Raw genomic sequence first — 15,865 nt, 5'->3', positions numbered from 1 at the left:
GAGAGAGCAGATGGCGGGAAGGATACTAGACCTCACCCTAGAGATAATCTACTGGATAACTGGAGAGGTGAGAGTCTCACATGACGTCCCTTGTATCTCTAGTAATAAAGCAGGTAAATGACTGGAGGGGAAGGATTGTTAGGGTGGTATTACACGGAACGATTTTCATTCGAAAAATCGTTAAATCGTTCGGATTTGAACGATAATCATTTCGTGTAATAGCAGGCAACGATTAAACGACCAACGAGAAATCGTTGATCGTTTAATAGGATCCGGATCTATTTTTATCGTTTGATCGTTCGCTCATCGTTCGCACATCGTTCGGTGGAATAAGAATTCACAGCTGAAATGTACGCAATAGCGACGACTAAACGACCGCAAGACCGATCATAAATGACGATCATCGTTTCGTGTACTTGGGCGAACGATTTCGGGTTGTTTGCCTTAGCGGTCGTTTAGATTGTTTATCGTTAGTTGTCGGAAAATTGCTTGGTGTAATAGTACCCTTAGACTCTCTGTAGTGATCAGTGTCACCATACACAGGATTACACAGTAGTGAAGAAGGGGTCTGGTGAGTGTGTGACGCCCCCTGGTGTCAGGTCAGGAGGCTGGAGCAGGACCCAGAGCCCCATCACCGAGCCTCCACCTCAGTCACTGATACATGAGCAGAAGATTCTAGAACTTACCTCCAGGATCACTGAGCTGCTGACTGGAGAGGTGAGCAATGCTGCTGGGAATGCTGGGACATTATACAATAACACCAAGGGGTGAGGGGTCTGGAGGATAATTGTATCATTGTCTGTGTCAGGTTCCTATAAGGTGTCAGGATGTCTCTGTCTATTTCTCCATGGAGGAGTGGGAGTATATAGAAGGACACAAGGATCTGTACAAGGATGTCATGATGGAGGATCAGCAGCGCCTCACATCACCAGGTAAGAGGAGAGGAAACACTAGGGTTATGGATCTCCTGGATCCCCCATCATCTGATCATCACATATATACAATGTATTCAGTCACTGTGATTATTTCCTATAGATGGATCCAGTAGTAGAAATCCACCAGAGAGATGTCCCCGTCCTCTATATCCCCAGGATAGTAAAGAGGAGGAGGAGGAAGATATCCCGCTGGATCATCAGGTACATGAATACCTCTAAACAAGCCCCAATCTGCTAGATCAGCGCTCGTCTTCTGGGCCTATTACACGGCCCGATAATCGTTTAGCACGGGCTGCAGGGACATCGTTACCGATGTCCTTGCAGCCCTTGTTTAGGCTGGGTTCACACTACGTATATTTCAGTCAGTATTGTGGTCCTCATATTGCAACCAAAACCAGGAGTGGATTAAAAACACAGAAAGGATCTGTTCACACAATGTTGAAATTGAGAGGATGGCCGCCATTTAATGGCAAATATTTGCTGTTATTTTAAAACAACGGCTGTTATATTGAAATAATGGCCTTTATTTACTGTTATATGGCGGCCATCCACTCAATTTCAACATTGTGTGAACAGATCCTTTCTGTGTTTTTCATCCACTCCTGGTTTTGGTTGCAATACTGACTGAAATATACTGACTGAAATATACATATACTGACTGAAATATACATATACTGACTGAAATAAACGTAGTGTGAACCCAGCCTAAAACTGTATAAATTACCTGTCCAGGTGGCAGGGCTCCTCTTCCTCTGTGCTTCTCCCCGGGTTTGCGCACTTCAGCTTTAGAGCGGCCTGTCTCAGCTGACAGACCGCTCAGCCAATCACTGACCGCGGCGGTCCTGGCCTGTGATTGGCTGAGCGGCCTGCCAGCTGAGACAGTCCGCTCTGAAGCTGGAGCATGCGGGACCCGGGGAGAAGCACAGAGCAAGAGCAATGTATTCTTCTTTGCTAATCGTCAGCGTCGGCCGCGTACCACTATTACAGAACCTATATCAACGATCAGCCGATGACAACGATCATCGGCTGATCGTTGTCTTTATTACACAGAACAATAATAGGCCGGATAGGGCCGATTCGGCCGATTATCGTTCCGTGTAATAAATCAACGACTTGGTAATGGTAATTATTGCACGCACCATTTTTCAGCCAACTGTACGTACAGGGAGTATAACAATGACTTACAGCACAATGCCAATCATCTGCTTCTAAAGCTAACAGAATCCAGTCATGTATTGTAAGACCTTATCCCCACGTTCCGTGTTTCACAGACAACAGGGACGTGGAAGGCCTGTAGTGAAGACCACAATTTTGGTGTGATGTCTGTGAATAATGTTAGTGGGCACAGCTGTCATCTTCAGGATCGACTCCCATCACTTCATGTGACATAACATACACATACTGTGGATATGTAATATACCTGGCTGCGTGCTGATCCTTTCTGATCGCCCCTAGAGGAGATCCACCTTCTTCTATTACTGCAGTTTGGAGGGTTAACCTTTTCCTGGATAAGGCTGGGTTCACACTACGTTTTTGCAATCCGTTTTTTACACCCGTTTTTGCAAAAAAAAAAAAAGGGATGGAAAAAACGGATGCAGTTTTGTGCATTCTTTTTTAATCTGTTTTTCCATTGACTTCCATTATAAAAGAAAAAGGATCAAAACGGATCTGTTATTTTTGACGGACACAGAAACGTGGTCGACCTAATTTTTTGTGTCCGTCAAAAAAAACAGATCCATTTTGATCCTTTTCTTTTTATAATGGAAGTCAATGGAAAAACGGATCAAAACAGATGCACACAGTTGCATCCGTTTTTTCATCAGTTTTTCGCAAAAAAAACGGATTGCAAAAACGTAGTGTGAACCCAGCCTAATAAGATGATAATATAAAAAGATAATAATAAGATAATTTAAGGTTCCTTTTTGTTTTGTCTTATTTTTAGATCCATAATGTGAGATCATTGCAGGAAAGTTATGGAGGAACAATGAGTGGAGCTGAGACCCCCATATCAGTGTCAGAGAATGGTGAGAGCCTTTCATACATATTACACATACAACTGCTTATCAGTGGAGTAGATGTATATTGTATAGATAAATGCTTTTTCCATTAGATGGAATGTGTCATCAGAAAATGAAGTATTTTTTAAAGTAAGTTTTAGACCAAACCAATTTTCATTTTTGCGCCCCTCGTTTTTTCCTCCTCGTGTTTAAAAGGCCATAGCGCTTGCATATTTTCACCTACAGACCCACATGAGCCCTTATTTTTTGCACCACTAATTATAATTTGCAATTTAATGCCTTAATTGTTCCATAAAATATGCTGTGAAACCAGAAAAAAATTATTTGTGCTGTGAAATTGAAAAAAAAAAGGTGTGATTCTTTTTATTTTGAGGAATTTTGTGTTTATGCCGTTTGCCCTATGGTAAAACTGACATGTTATCTATGTTCCTCAAGCCAGTATGATTACAACGATATGTAACTTGTATAACTTTTACGTATTTTATCTCACTGATTTAAAAAAAAAAAAAAAACTAAATGTGTTTGAATTTGTAACACTTTTATCCTTTGGTCTATGGGTCTGGTTGAGGTGTCATTTTTTGTGCCACGATCTATTCTTTCTTTCAGTACCTTGCTTGCATATTTGTGACTTTTTGATCAATTTTTATTACATTTTTTCTGGATTTGATGTAAGCAAAAATGTGCACTTTGGCAGGCTTACGCCATTTACCGTGCGAGATCAGGAATGTGATAATTTGATAAATGGAGCGTGTTGGCTGATCGTGTCTTAAAATATGACCTATCAAAACAACAACAATAGTGACGGTCTGCTGGCCGTGGTTCCGTGTAATAAGAGTGGCGGTGCTTCTACATATCGTCCAGGCAACCCCTTGCGCAGCTTCCCTACAGCCCCCCTGCTCAATGTGTGTGTGTAATAGCCCAGACAGCAAACAGAGAACGAGGAGCAAGTGAGTGCTCACCTGACAGATCGGCGCTCGCTTGCTTCCTAATATTCAGCGGCCGTGTAATGCAGCCCTTAGGCTACACTCCAACCAGTTTGGTAGCAGATTTTCAGCCCCCAAGCCTGAGGTTGATACCCTGAACAGAAAGAAAGTAACAGAAAAGGAAGGGGGACCAAAGGGTAAAAATACATAGAATTTCTTTATTTTATTTTTAAATGTTCTCCTTAATGGAAATATTTTTGGTAGATTTTACTTTTTGGTGTTTACATGGCTGGCTGCATGTTACTGACACGTAGCTTTATTTGGTACTTTCTGTGTGTATCCAGAAAAAAGGGAAAGTATGAAAGAGAGAGAGCAGATGGCGGGAAGGATATTAGACCTCACCCTAGAGATAATCTACTGGATAACTGGAGAGGTGAGAGTCTCACATTACGTCCCTTGTATCTCTAGTAATAAAGCAGGTAAATGACTGGAGGGGAAGGATTGTTAGACTCTCTGTAGTGATCAGTGTCACCATACACAGGATTACACAGTAGTGAAGAAGGGGTCTGGTGAGTGTGTGACGCCCCCTGGTGTCAGGTCAGGAGGCTGGAGCAGGACCCAGAGCCCCATCACCGAGCCTCCACCTCAGTCACTGATACATGAGCAGAAGATTCTAGAACTTACCTCCAGGATCACTGAGCTGCTGACTGGAGAGGTGAGCAATGCTGCTGGGAATGCTGGGACATTATACAATAACACCAAGGGGTGAGGGGTCTGGAGGATAATTGTATCATTGTCTGTGTCAGGTTCCTATAAGGTGTCAGGATGTCTCTGTCTATTTCTCCATGGAGGAGTGGGAGTATATAGAAGGACACAAGGATCTGTACAAGGATGTCATGATGGAGGATCAGCAGCCCCTCACATCACCAGGTAAGAGGAGAGGAAACACTAGGGTTATGGATCTCCTGGATCCCCCATCATCTGATCATCACATATATACAATGTATTCAGTCACTGTGATTATTTCCTATAGAAGGATCCAGCAGTAGAAATCCACCAGAGAGATGTCCCTGTCCTCTATATCCCCAGGATTGTAAAGAGGAGGAGGAGGAGGAAGAGGAGGAGGAGGAAGATATCCCACTGGATCATCAGGTACATGAAGCTGATGATTCTGTAAATCCCCTATTGCTTTCCACTATATGTAAAGCAAAAGCAGAGGTGTCAGAAAGTTAAGTGATTCAAAAGTCCATGACACCCTATAAGTAAATGTTTAATATTAAAGGAGAAGTCCGGCTAAAGTCTTACAGCTGGCAGGGGCAAGGGCAAACGTAACAAGCAGTCCTTACTTACCTCTTTACATGCCTGCAATCCGCCCCTGATCAGCTCTGGGACTCCAGCCAGAAGGCCAGGACTCGGGGAAAATGCCCGTCTTGGCCCAGTTGCTGACTGACTGAGTGGCAAGTCCATTAACCGAGTCGTAATGTCGGCTCTGGTGGAGATCCTAGAGCTTGACGGGACCATTGAACAGCGATCCAGCGCTGGAGAGGCAAAGGGAGAAGTTGTAATAGTTTTTAATTTTCCCAAATGCCCCTACATTAAAAAAAATTGTCTGTAGATCCAATTAGAGATGAGCGAATTTACAGTATCCGCTCATCAGCCTGCTGCCTTTTAACTCCCTTCTGTTCTGTCCGGCTCTTTCCTGGGTGCTGAGAAGTTTCCCAGGACTGGATCCAGCTTTTTTCAGCACCCAGAACTGAGTGACACAGAGCAGGCAGCAGTGAGTTAAAAGGCAGCAGGGTGATGAGCGGATTGCAGACATAATGAAACGCTTTGCTTCTTTAATACTGTAAATTTGCTCATCTCTAGCCTCAAATATAAGTCTGTATAGTGGGTATGTGGAGGAGTCTGCCGCAGCCGTGGCATCTCTCTGTAGTAGCAGGCCAATCTCCAAAGCTATGTTTAGTGACATCACTCTGGGTCCAGTGTTCAACCAAAAAAAACAAACGCCAGTGAAATGCTGGCACCTAGTGGTGATGTCACCCTGCTGCCCAATCTGTCCAGCCATCTGGTGTCTTAAATGAAGCGCCACATGATTTGAACTAAATGGTGCCAAAAATGACAAAAAAAAAAAAAAATGACCTGGAGATTGCGCTCACCACCAAACAACGTAGTAGAAACCGATGTTCACATAAAACACGATTTATTCAGTCCAACAATAACGCGTTTCAGGGCTATGGCGCCCCTTCGTCAGATTCAGACCAGATTCAGGCGCCATAGCCCTGAAACGCGTTATTGTTGGACTGAATAAATCGTGTTTTATGTGAACATCGGTTTCTACTACGTTGTTTGGTGGTGAGCGCAATCTCCAGGTCGTTTGTTTTTTTTTTGTCATTTTTGGCACCATTTGGTTTTACCTGACTCCACGGGTCCTTGCATAAGGAGCCCGGTTTAGACCTGTTGTGAAGACTGCTGCTACCCCAATCCCTGGGAGGTGTGTTGGACACACCATTACATGTGCTGCTGGGTGTTGTGGCTCTGTTTCCACAACCCCAAAAGGTGAGCAGTGATTTTTTTACATGTGTCAATTTAAATGAATGGGATTACTTCAAAGATTGGTTTCCGCATTGCTACTGCGCCAGAAGGAAACGCCGCTGCATTGTCAGATAAATGTAAACCCAGCCTTAACCTTCACCTGGATATAAGATAAACCTTAGATTAAGTTAGTTTTGTTTTATTCCCAGATCCATAATGTAAGATCATTGCAGGAAAGTTATGGAGGAACATGGAGTGGAGCTGAGACCCCCGTATCAGTGTCAGAGAATGGTGAGAGCCTTTCATACATATTACATTTACTATAGCTGCTTTTCAGTGGAGATGTATATTGTATAGATAAATGCTGATCATCTTCTATTAGACTGAATGTGTTATTGGAAATTTAGAAATCCTATTAAGTGTTATGTTACACATATTTTTATACAGTTTTTATTTACAAATTTCTATTTTTTATTGATATCTATATTGTAAAATAATTCTTAAAGAGTCACTGGCGTTAAAATTTTTTTTTTGCAGAAATCAATAGACCAGGCGATTTTAAGAAACTTTGTAATTGGGTTTATTAGGCAAATATGCCATTATCTGCATTCAAAAAGCCTTTCCCCAGGTTCCCCCTCCTCTCCTTTCTGTCATCCACTGCTCAGAATCAGGAAATCTTAATCAGACGCATCCTGTCTGTGCTATGGAGAGGGGAAGGGGGAGGAGAGACGGAGGGGAAATGTGGCAGCAGAGAGCAGAGAACAAAGGATTACACAGTGGTGGAGCTATTCAGAGTGCTATTCAGAGGTCAGATAGGTCAGTGGTGACATCAGAGGAGAGAGTCCGGTGATGTAGCTTTAAATTAACTTCAAACTGCTTTTTCATGATAAAAATTCTTTTTCGGCTAATAAACCCAATTACAAAGTTTCTTAAAATTCCCTGTACTATTGATTTCTGCCAAAATGTTTAATTACAGTTGCACTTTAAAGCATGTAGTTTCTATTCTGGCCCCTAGGCTTAAATCTAAGCAGAGAATTCATGTTATAGAGATCTATAGCAGTGTCCTTCTTATCATAATTCCCCTCTCTGTAGGATGGCCTCTGTAAAGGTTACTGAGCATGCCCAGAAGCATTACATAGGACAGGTCCTGTCTAGAGGCAAAGCATATCTCTAAATGTTGAAAGGCTTCTAATAGGAGTGACCCTGAGGTCATCTCAATGAACAAAGTCTGGTCACGTAGCATCAGCATGGGTGTATGAGGTATCAGTCCTGTCAAACCAATATGACTGAGCAGCAGCGCTGCAGTTATACATTGATATCCTGTCAAAATCTGTTGTCACTGAATATAAGTACATACTGGGATTGCCCCGTTCACTTTAATGGCCCAAATGAAGCCACTTTATGTGTGTATTTACTGGGACTCGGAGGTGCAGCAGATCACACTTTTGTTATGTATTAATGTGGTAAATGTGGCTGATCATAGTCTCTCCTCCTAAAATGTAGGGATTTTACTATTTGACTACAAATCTGCACATTTCCACCAGTAACTAACTGGGCTTTTCAGAAGCTAAAGCTAATGGGTCGACATTTTTTTTCTTACCGCTGGTGGTCTGCTTCTGGCTTCTTTTTCCCCACGGTCCCCATGCTGTGCATGGCGACACATACCCACTGCCTTCCTTGCTTTTAGAGTCTTCAGCCGCTGCTGCAGTTCCTCCTCTGTCTACCAGGATATATGTGACCACTCTCTTGGATTTAAAGGGCTAGTGTTTCTCTGTCTCTTACCTGGCAGAGTTCTGCTTTCTCCTGCTGATGACCTGGACTGCTGTGTATTTCCTGCCTGTTTTTCCGGAGCCTCTGGTCTTGCTTTTTTTTTTCTTTTAATGTGGATATTAAAAAAAAAAGTTTTGTTTGAAATGAATGTTGTTTGTCTATTTCTTTTTCCAGGTGAAGATGGGATGAGAGGATTTAATCTCTCACAGAATGGCAAAAAAATAAAAAAAACTGGACACAGACTTTTCTGCACAGAATGTGGGAAATATTTTCATGCAAAATCACAACTTGTTTCTCATCAGAGAATTCACACAGGAGAGAAGCCATTTTCATGTCCTGAATGCAAGAAGTGTTTTAGTCTGAAATCAAATCTTGTGAAACATATAAAAACCCACACTGGAGAGAAACCATTTTCATGTCTAGAATGTGGGAAGTGTTTCAGTCGGAAAAGAACTCTTGTGGAACATGAGAGAACTCACACGGGAGAGAAGCCATTCTCATGTTCAGAATGTGGTAAATCTTTTAGTAAGAAACTTTATCTTGTTAAACATTTGAAATCTCACGCACGGGTGAAGCCGTTTTCATGTTCAGAATGTGGAACTTGTTTCACCCACAAGTCATCTCTTGTTGGACATCTAAAAACTCACACAGGAGAGAAGCCATTTTCATGTACAGAATGTGGAAGTTGTTTCACTCACAAGTCCTCTTGTGTCGAACATCTAAAAACTCACACAGGGCATAAGCCATCATGTTCAGAATGTGGAAAATCATTTAGTTGGAAATCGGATCTTGTGAAACATCAGAGAACTCACACAGGAGAGAATCCATTTTCATGTGCAGAATGTGGAAAATCATTTGGTCGGGAATCGCATTTTGTTAGACATCAGAGAACCCACACAGGAGAGAAGCCATTTTCATGTACAGAATGTGGAAAATCATTTAGGCTGGAGTCACAACTTGTTATACATCAGAGAACTCACACAGGAGAGAGGCCATTTTTATGCTTGGAATGTGACAAATGTTTTACTTCAAAATCATGCCTTGTTAAGCATCAGAGAACTCACACAGGAGAGAAGCCATTTTTATGTACAGAGTGTGGAAAATCATTTAGCCGGGTATCATATCTTGTGCAACATCACAGAACTCACACAGGAGCAAAACCATATTTATGCTTGAAATGTGGAAAATGCTTTTCTTTAAAATCACATCTTGCTAGACATCAGGTAATTCACACAGGAGAGAGGCCATTTTCGTGTTCGGAATGTGGGAAATTTTTTTCTTTAAAATCCCATCTTGTTGAACATCAGGTTACTCACACAGGAGAGAAGCCATTTTCATGTCCCGAATGTGCAAAGTGTTTCAGTAGAAAATCAAATCTTAAGGTACATCTGAGAACTCACAAAGAGAAGAATCCTGCAGTATTTTCTAAAGATGATCAGATATCCATATAATTTACTTAGGGAAGTCATTATACTGTTCAGATTGTAGAAGATGTCTGATGTGGAGCTCAGTGTAGGACCTTCTATCTCAGGATGCTTCTTAGTCTTTCTGTTATGTTATTTTCCTCTCTGATTTTCATATAAGATATGGAGAGACATGAGTCTATACCAGTGATAGGCAACCTTTAGAGCATGGTGTGTCAGCATTCGGCGAAAAAACGAGTATAACTCGAATGTTGTGTCACTTCGAGAAAAAAACACCGTAATTTTGAGATATTTGTAATTTAAATAACAAAACTTAATAACAAATACTTAATTGTAATACAGTATATAACTGTACTTAATATACCAAAAATTATTATTGTGTGAAGTAAACTAAAAACTACACACACACACACACACACACACACTACCCCACCTAACCCCCATCCCTCCCCATACACTACCCCCCCGACCCCTGTCCCTCCCCATACACTACGCCACCTGACCCCCATCTCTCCCCATTCACTACCCCACCTGACCGCCATCCCTCCCCATACAATACCCCACCTGACCCCATTCCTCCCCATACAATATCCTACCTGACCCTTCCACACACACACTACCCTACCTGACCCTCATCCCTCCCCATACACTACACCACCCAACCCAACCCCCATCCCCCCCACACTACCTTACCTGACCCCCATCCCCCCACACTGCCCCACCTAACCCACCTACACACTACCCAATCTGACCCCATCCCTCCCCACACACACACTACCCAATCTGACCCCATCCCTCCCCACACACACACTACCCAACCTGGCCCCATCCCTCCCCACACACACAATACCCCACCTGGCCCCATCCCTCCCCACTCATACACACAATACCCCACCTGGCCCCATCCCTCCCCACACACACACAATACCCCATCCCTCCCCACACACACTTACAATGCTGCTGCGGTCCAGGACGCGGGCTGTGGCACCAGGAAACGACGCTGGAGGCAGGAGCAAGATGGGGCTCGAGCGTGGCACTGCTCAGGCCGGCCATACGCAGCTACTGTGCCGGGTGACGTCACAGTAGCTGCGTCCGGGTGGTGAATATGTGGGGTCGGGCTGCACTGTAAGGCTGCTGAACTGCCTTGGAGCTGGCATGCGTCGGCGTGCCAGCGACTATGGCTGCGCGCGTCAGTGGTTTGCCATCAGGGGTCTATACTGAGCAATTGGGTTGTTACTGCTCCATATGATGAACATTGAGTACTGAGCAGGAATCCTATTCATTAGAATTGGATCCATGTACAGTAACTGTACTGCCCAGCATGAACTTGTGTCTTTCCACCTCGGCCTGAAGATTAGGCAGGAGAATAACATTACATATGGCCAGATACAATACAGAAAACCATTACTGCAATATCCAAACTCATCCAAGTTTCTACTAAGTTGTCTTCATGTAAAAAAAATCTTCTCTGAGAATAAAGTATGGAGACTTGTTTGTATTATGCTTTTGTATGTATTTAGACATTATTCCTCCTACCTGATACATGAGAAACCCTCCTGATAAATGCTACTGATCACGTTCTCTAAATACACATAGATATATACATGCAAAATGGCACAGTTGCCCGCAGTCACATAGGGGTGTCCATGGCAAGTGGGTGGGGTCTAGTCCACGGTTTACTCTTCGTGTCCACCCCATACCTTCCCTGATAGATTTGTACTTATAGGGGGGCATTTATTAAGTCCGGCGTTTTTTACGCTGGACTTAAAAATGCCCCCACAGCTCCGGCGCTACGGAGATTTATGTAGAGGCGGACTGCCTCTACATAAATCCCGTGCGCGCCGGTGCGCACCGCCGAAAACCTACGCCAGCTGAGGACTGGAGTAGGTTTTCGGCGTATATTTGGGCGGAACGGATGGTAAATCGCGCGGACTCTGAGTCCGCGCCCTCTGTTCCGCCCCCCCGGCATACTCGGCGGAAAGTGCCGATTTGCAAATATTTTATTCGCAAATCGGTCATTTGCGAATAAAAAAATACGCAAATCGGCACTTTCCGCCGAAAATCATCTATTCGCCGGATGATACATGCCACCCATAGTGTTGTGACACCACCCCTGTCCGCAGGTTGTGTGTGGTATTACAATTCTCCTTCACTGAGTTTAACAGAACGAGGCTGAAAAAAGGTTTACGGTCAAAGTATTCAGGATGTGCATGGTGGAGGGCATACAGAGCTAATAGGTCACAGGATTAATAGGCTTCAGCACAACAAATGGACCTAAGGAGCAAGAATCTAACTTCTAGCTGGGAATCTTTAAACTAGTGTACTTTGCAGATAGCCACACCTTGTCTCCCGGTAAAAGGTCCATGGAGGGCTACTTTGCCCATTGACTTGAGATTTCTTAGATTATGTCACAATAGTGCTGGATGAAAGTGATGCCTTGTAAATCGCCTATCTGGAGTTCATCAAGTCTTTGACACATTTACCCATAAAGAGCTTGTGACGATCGCTACTCTCAGTTCACGTCACTGGGGGGTGATTAACACTATTGAGTTCACCAATCTACCACATAAATTTATACACAATACACAATGCTAGATTACTCACATAGGCCTTCCTGCACCCCAATACCTCATACAACTGTTCGTACCTCAAGAGCGCAGGGGATGTCGGGAGCTTCCAGCAGAGCTGTCACGTGCAGACTGTTACAGCACCTCACAGAGGCCATAAAAGTAATAACATATATGTACAGTAATTGCATTACTGTAAAATACCAAATTAGCCAGACCCCCATGATAGGTTCTCTTTAAATACAGATCTTCTGTAAACACTATGTGACACAGAGATACTATTCGCACTAGGGACAAAGACTCACATCTCTGACCCTCACCCACGTTCCTGAGCTAACTATGACCTGATTAAAATGGAACAGAGAGAGGTCAAAGGGAAAATATTACATCAAAGAAAACCTCATCATAATTCAGAATTGGAGTTACCAAACTCAGAATTTATTATTAGGGAAAGTCACCTCCATGCATATGTCACAATCATGGCGAATTTTTGAGGGAAAATTTGTGCTTAAAATCCATGCACAAACAGGGATCAGAGTCAGTCTTTGGGGGGATCCATATCACGCTTTGAGGGTCTGTCTGTGTTTCTCTGCTGTATATATATATATATATATATATCAGCAGACAATGATTTTTACACTTGCCAAAAGACAATGATCATTTGATTACTGTTGTCTCTATATACACAGAGCGATATCGGCCAGGTTAGGACAATTTTCGCTCCGTGTATTATGGCCCTTAGTCACATTGAGTCAATTCAGAAGGTTACATGCCGGGACTGCCGCTACATGCCGGGACTGCCGCTACATGCCGGGACTGCCGCTACATGTCGGGACCGCCGCTACATGTCAGCACCGCCGCTAGTGGTGTAAACACAAAAACTATCTATATGCATGGTTTTAAAAAATAAAATAAAAAAAATCACTATATCAGGACCAAATATTACCTCCATACCGTTATTGATGAAAACATACTATGTATAGGCCAATATTACCACCATAAAGTGACCGCCCCATAATGACACTATATACACGCCAATATTAGCACCACACCATGACCGCCACATAATGATTCTATATACACTATATACAGACCAATATTACTACTATAGACTGACCATCACATAATGACTCTGTATACACTATATACAGACCAATATTACTACTATAGACTGACCATCACATAATGACTCTGTATACGCAAAAATTATTATGTTAATTTGTTTTCCCTAAGTACCATTGGCATCACAACGATAGGGGTATTTTCGCCCCTGCGAGCCCCTGGGACGAAGGAATTTTTAATGAAAACAATAGCAAAGCTTTATTAATCCCTCCTACAGGAAGTATAAATAAGCCCCCCCCCCCATACACACATCAGTCATTTACAAGAAACAACAATAGGGAGGGAGACTTGTGATGCCAATGGTACTTAGGGAAAACAAATTAACATAATAATTTTTGCTTCCCTTACGTCCCATTGGCATCACAACGATAGGGGAACTAGCAAGTAATATCCCCAGAGGGTGGGTTGTCTGATACAGCTGCATTAAGAACTGACCTAGGAAAGGCCGTTCTAGCAGAAAGATTGGTATCTATTCTGTAGTGCTTAACAAAAGTGGATAAAGATGACCAAGACGCAGCTTGACATATATTCTCCAGTGATACCGAGGACCTTTCCGCCCAACTAGAGGCAACCGCTCTAGTGGAATGTGCCCTGGTAAATAAAGGCGGTGTTTTCCCCGCCGAAGAATAAGATAATTCAATGGCTTCACATATCCACCTTGATATGGAAGGTTTAGAAGCTTTTTTGCCCTTGTTCTTCCCTGAAAATAAGATCAACAAATTTTCCTCCTTCCTTATTGAACTTGTTCTGTCCAGGTAGATTCTTAGAGTTCTAGGAACATCTAAAAGGGAAAGATCAACATCCTGATGGGTTGGATTCGAAGGAGAAAACACTGGAAGAACAATTGGTTCATTAATGTTAACGAATGAAGCAACCTTGGGTAGAAACCCAGGTAAAAATCTTAGAATCACCTTGTCCTGGAGAAAAGTGATGTACGGGGCAGTTGAGCCCAGAGCCTGAAGCTCCCCGACACGCTTGGCAGAAGTAAGGGCCAAAAGCAGTGTACATTTTAAGGTTAGGAATTTAATTTCTACCTCCTCCAGAGGTTCAAATGGTTGGAGACATAAACACCTGAGGACAAAAGAGAGATCCCAGGAGTCGACATACCTGTCTACCCTGGGTCTTAATCTCGTGATAGCCTTTACAAAATTTTTTACCTCAATAATTTGAAAGAGTCTAAAGTTAAGATGTGCAGACAGGGCTGCTATTTGGACCTTAATGGACCCAGGAGTAAGACCTTTGTCAAACCCCTCTTGCAAAAACTCCAAGAGTTGCGGAGTAGAAGGTTTAGTAGAACTCAATCCTTTATCGGTACACCAGGCCTGGAATATTCTCCAAACACGCGCGTATGAAGCATTTGTGGAGTCGCTGCGTGCATGAGATAAAGTTCGGAGAACATTCTCTGAGAAAGTTTCAGGACCTAATAAGGTCCTCTCAGTCTCCAGGCCGTGAGATTGAGGCTGGCTAGATCTTGACACAGATGTTGTCCCTGAGATATCAGGTCGGGCTGTAACGGCAGTCTCCAGAACTCGCCCCTGCTCATGTTCATGAGCAGGGTGAACCAAGATCTCTTCGGCCAAAACGGCGTAATTATGATCACTGACGCCTGGTCCAATCTGATCTTCACCAGAACTCTGGGGATCATCGATATGGGCGGAAAGATGTACGCCATCTGAAAATTCCATGGAATTGACATCGCATCCACCGTCGTCGGATGGTCGGCTGAGTACAGGGAACAAAAGTTCCTCAGTTTGGCATTGCTTGTTGATGCCATGAGATCTATCTGAGGAACTCCCCATCTTTCGGTTAACTGTAGGAACACTTTCCTCGAAAGCGACCATTCCCCTGGCACTGTTAGTCCCCGACTCAAACGATCTGCCAGAGTGTTGTGAATACCTCTGATATGAAGAGCAGATAGTCTGGCTAACCGGGGTTCCGCCCACTTGAAGATGTATTCCACTTCCCTGAGAAGTAGAGGCGACCTGGTACCTCCCTGCTTGTTGATATAGGCGACACAAGCAGTATTGTCCGTCCTGATCCTTACAGCCTTCTGTAACAATTTTGGAGCGAAGTGTAGAAGGGCTAGATAAATAGCCCTGAGTTCCCGTACGTTTGATGGAAGGGATGACTCTTGAATATTCCATGTCCCTGACGCAGTACTCTCTTCTAGATGTGCACCCCATCCCGAACCTGAAGCGTCTGTGGTAATCGTAATCCACTGGGGTTCGGTTATGGAGGCTCCATGCTTCACCTGTCTCCACCATGTTAGAGACTGTCGAGTTTCCGTAGATAGGACATGAATCGTATCTAAGTCTTCTAGGCTCCGGTTCCATCTCGTCAGGACTTCTCTCTGGAGGTACCTCATATGCCACAGTGCCCATGGAACTGCCTCTGTGGCTGACGAAAGGAGTCCCAGGAATCTCATTAGGGTCCGAAGAGACACCTGACGCGGAGGAATGAGAAACTGGGCTCCCTTCTGTATACGTAACAGCCTGGGTGTTGAGAGGAACAGCTTCATCTGCGTGGAATCTATGATGAAACCCAAAAAAGTCTTTATTTTGGATGGCACCAATT

General features: G+C 43.5%; 1 pseudogene; it reads left to right on the top strand.

Moving 5' to 3' along the window:
- Positions 1-812: 812 nt before the first annotated feature.
- Positions 813-15,865, top strand: part of LOC138767400 (zinc finger protein 850-like) — a 48,820-nt pseudogene continuing 33,767 nt past the window's right edge.

The sequence above is a fragment of the Dendropsophus ebraccatus genome, chromosome 11 (genome assembly GCF_027789765.1).
Source record: "Dendropsophus ebraccatus isolate aDenEbr1 chromosome 11, aDenEbr1.pat, whole genome shotgun sequence".
Lineage (NCBI taxonomy): Eukaryota > Metazoa > Chordata > Amphibia > Anura > Hylidae > Dendropsophus > Dendropsophus ebraccatus.
This window is presented reverse-complemented; position numbering and strand designations above follow the sequence as displayed.